Raw genomic sequence first — 4,811 nt, 5'->3', positions numbered from 1 at the left:
TTGGGATACAAACCAAAGGCTAAGAAGGATGTGCCTAGTTATCATAGGGTTCCATATAGTTATGGAACAAACCCTAGGTCTAGTGGTCAAGCCAAAAATACTAGGGAAGTCATCCCTAAGAGTATTTTTGCAATAAATGTGACTAAGACTTCTAAGAAGTCTAAGAAAGTCACAAACAAGGTCACAAGGGAGGTTATCCCTAGAGTTGACCTAGAAAATGTGACCAAGGCTTCTAAGAAGCCCAACAAAGTCACTAGGAAGGTATCTAGGGAAGTTATCCCTAGTGAGTACCTGGAGCATCCAAGGAGCACCAATAGGTGTTGGGTTCCTAGGAGCATCTTCTCTACCCCATAGATGGGTTAGAGAGTGTCAACTCCGATTAGAAGGGTAGTTAACCCAACTTTGAGGAAATTGACACTCAAGGAGCATTTTCAAGGTTTTTGTTAACCTTTGAAAATGAAACGGACCTAGTGTTTACTCCTTGAAAGAGTAAAATGTGCCTATTGGTGGAAAAATTGATTTAATCTTAAATGACACATATTGGAAAATTCATAAGAACTATCAAGTTGGGTTTTTGGTATGTTCTTAGGCAATTTAAGGCAATCCGGGCCTTAAATTTAAAAGTGCTACTCTTGAGGAAAAATGAAATATGCCAACATTTGAGGAATGTTTTAAATTTTTAATTGGCATAAATTAATCAAGGGAATAAGAAATGCAAACTTAGGCTTTGGCATTTTCTTGAAGCACTTTAGGGCAATCTAGGTTTAAGTTGTAAGTTTAGCTAAGACTTTAAGGATACTTAGATAGTTAATCTAGGTATACTTTATTTATGCTAAACCTTGCCATGATTGTTTGCCCATCATATGCCATGACATCATGTCTATTTTTGCATTCATGTTTTATTATGAAAAATCCAAAAATACCATGTCATGACATTCATACATCATGTAGTGATAGGATATTTTCTGTTGAAAATTATTTTCTGTTGATGTATGCCATAACATAATCATGCATTAAGTTTAATTCCTTGTAATTAAGGACAAATGGCATTTAACGAAACTTATTGGCAAGTGATATCCTGGGTGGATGTCTAATATTTCTAAAATGCCTAGATAAATATGCATGATCCCTAGATTAGGGCAAAACCAAAATCTACATCTCACAAAGACTATAAGGTGACTTGTATGTGTTTTAGTGCACATTAGGTACAAGTGAGATGTTAGGATTATGAACAAAACTCAAGATGTTGATTTAGTGCATTCCGTTGAGTTTTAAATTCATCAAAACACATAGTTATGTGTTTCCCCATCATTGGGAAAGCTAATGTACAAGTCATGTGCATTAAGCCCAAGGAATGTGATGGGATATTGGTTTTGAAAATGTTTTTAAAATGTTTTTGGAAAACCTTGGTGAAGGCTATCTTTTGATAGTTATCACCATTGAATAGTTAGACACAAACTTGAAGAGAAACACTAAAGTTTTTGCAAGTTTTCAAGTTTGTGTCAATCTTTGAAAATATGAAGTATTTTCATAGAAAACTATTTTTCCTTGATAGTAAACGCCCTAAATAATGTCTACACGAAATTTCATAATTTTTGGATTTTTGTAGAATTTTCTAGGGGTTTCTGAAGTTGACTGAAATGGAATTTCAGCAACTATCAGAGCTCCGATCGATCCATGGATCGATTGGAATTCCTGAATCGATCCATGGATCGATTCAAGCAGAAGCTCGCTGGATCGATCAGCCGATCGATCCAGGGAGTCTGAATCGATCAGTGGATCGATTCAGAAAGGTTCGATCGATTGGAACCCAACTCCGATCGATCCAAGTTGCTGATTTTGGCTGGGAAGGTTTGATTTCAGCATCTTTGAACCTCTTTGAGTCTAGGTAACCATTCCAAACCCCTTAAACACATTTGTACACATACAAAGGGTGTTTTCATGTTGAAAACAAGGATGGATTGGTTAACGAAGACTAAGTAGAAGTTTAGGTTGAGGTTGTTTCAAATTTTGAATAATTTGAACCTCAAAACTTCTAAATTTGGGTTTCCTAATGTTTTAGGGATTCCAAGTCATTGTTGGTGCAATGACAGAAGTTACCACCATGTCTTTAGGGGGAGGGACTTTTTAAAGACATGAAAATTATTTTTCATGAACCTTGGAAGGTGGTTAACCTTCTGTTGTGAACTTGCTCAAGGTTGAGCATTTAAACTTGAAATGGGGAGAAATGGGGAGTGGATATCCTCATTATTTCAAGTGGAAACTCAAGTGGTTGAAAATGCTCAAGGTTGGGTATTTATCTACATTGAGGGAGAAGTTAAGGATAAATGAAGGATATGGGACCTTCATTATCGTGTTGATCACAACGAGTGATGTTGTGAACCACGATGAGCAACTCTTCAGGGGGAGAGTCTTCAACAAATAGATTTGTTGAAGTGTGCCCAGAATTGGAGCATAGGTTGATGTGTGTCCAACGATGGGTTGATGTGTGCCAATAGGGGGAGAATGTATGGTTAAGCTTAGTCCTTCATTACCTATGGGAAGGTCATAGGGGGAGAATGAAAGGACTCATGAAAGGGAGTAAGTTAGGCTTTCATTACCTAGAGGGAGTTTGCCCTCTTAGGGGGAGAATGAAGAGCTTAATTTATGCTTTCATTACCTAGTGGCATGAAGAAGGAGGCTATGGGATTAGCCTAACTTACATGTGGTATTGTAAGTGATAGTGTTGGTATTGTCAAACATCAAAAAGGGGGAGATTGTTGGTGCAACATCCCTCAGGTCAAGGTTGACCTGTTTGACCAAGCTGAGTCTTGGTTTGGGTTTAGATGTTTGACAATAAGATGTTAATTGAAGAAGAGTCAAGTAGGTCAAGGTTGACCGGATACTTGATCGAAGTCCTAACGGGATGTTAGGCAAAATGAAGACCTAGTGAGTGAAGCTAGGATGAAAGTCCCGTGAGTGAAGCCGAGCAGATGGAAAGTCCCGTGAGTGAAGCCAGTAAGAAAACCCTAGTGAGTGAAGCTAGGTGAAAGTCCCGTGAGTGAAGCCGGAAGAAATCCTAGTGAGTGAAGCTAGGGTGAAAGTCCCGTGAGTGAAGCCGGTGAAAGTCCTAGTGAGTGAAGCTAGGCGGATGGAAAACCCTAGTGAGTGAAGCTGGGTGAAAGTCCCGTGAGTGAAGCCGAGCAGGGAAAATCCAGATGATTGAGGCAGGGCTCGACATCTGGTGGGAAGTCCAAGTAGGTCAAAGGATTGACTGGATACTTGGCATGAAAGAAAAGTCCAAGTAGGTCAAAGGGATTGATCGGATACTTGGCACAGAGAAAAGTCCAAGTGGGTCAAAGGGATTGACCGGACACTTGGTAAGGGAGTCCTAGCAGGTCAAGGGAGTGACTAGATGCTAGGCATGACATACCAACAGGTCAAGGTTGACCGGATGTTGGTTTGGGAGGTTTGGGACTTGGTTTTGGACAAAAATCAAGTGCTGGATCGATCAGTGGATCGATCCAGGCTCTGGATCGATCAGTGGATCGATCCAGACCTGTCCCAGCGAACAGAGAGCCTCTGGATCGATCCGTGGATCGATCCAGAGGTCTCAATCGATCAGTGGATCGATTGGGACGCGGCTGCTTCGCGCGATAAGCGCTGGATCGATCCAGGAGTTTTTGCACAGAGGCGCTCTGGATCGATCCATGGATCGATCCAAAGCCTCCCCGATCGATTGGGAACATTCGAATCGATCGGGATCCGACCGTTGGCGTCGTTTATAGCTGCAGGCGTTCGATGGCTGCGGAAGAACTTCTCCGATTCACTCCAGAGCTCTCGCCAGCTCCTCCACAGCGTTCTCAAAGATCAGATCGCCAGTTCTTGAAGGATCTTGGAAGCTTTCCAAGTCAAGAGGCGGATCAAAGGCAAGAAGAGAAGCTAGGGTTAGGGTTTATACTCATTGTAAGCTTGTAAGCTTGTATTTCTTGTATCCTTTCCCTCTCTTCTTGTATTGAGTCTTGTAGGGCTTCTCCGCCCTTGGTAGTTACCATAAAGGAGAGTTTTATTTAGTGGAGGGTGTGTGTGTTGGTGTGGATCCTTGGATTAGTCACCTCTTGTGAGGTGGATACCAAGTAAAACCAACCGTGTTAGCGTTGTGTGTTTGTTTCTATATTTTCCGCTGCACATCTTTGAAGGAACAAGCAACGCCGAGCAACGAGCGAATGCGACGAGCTATTCACCCCCCCCCCCCCTCTAGCTACTTTTGGTCCTAACAGTTACATCGACGCGTATTGAGGTTTGATTTCTTGTCTTCGTTTCTTGTTTTTATTTCCGCTGCGCTAACCTAGTTTGTAGAAACGCGACGATTTGGGGGTCGGCTATTCACACCCCCCCTCCCTAGCCGAGTACGAAGGATCCTAACAAGTGGTATCAGAGCGAGGTCGCTCTTCGCCGGATTAACACCCGAGGGAGCACAAGCTAGAGATGGATCAACTCGGAGAAGACATCACCATTCCACCCTTCTACGATCGCGACGACTTCGCGTATTGGAAGGTAAGGATGAAGTATTTCCTTATGACTAACATTGAAAATTGGAGTTGTGTACAATTAGGTTTCACTCCTCCGATGGATAAAGAAGGAAAACCTCTTGAGAAGAAGAAGTGGACGAAGGAGCAAATCCACCAATCCACAATCAACGACGAGGTAATGAAAATATTTGAATTCTCATTACCTAACGATATATTGTGTAGGATAGGTGGATACAACAATGCCAAGGAGTTGTGGAACAACTTGGCTAAGTTCCATGAGGGGAACTCCATTTCAAGCCA

Source organism: Zingiber officinale, chromosome 6A, assembly GCF_018446385.1.
Source record: "Zingiber officinale cultivar Zhangliang chromosome 6A, Zo_v1.1, whole genome shotgun sequence".
In the NCBI taxonomy this organism is placed as follows: Eukaryota; Viridiplantae; Streptophyta; class Magnoliopsida; order Zingiberales; family Zingiberaceae; genus Zingiber; species Zingiber officinale.
The sequence above is the reverse complement of the archived record's forward strand: the minus strand, read 5'-3'. Positions refer to the sequence as shown.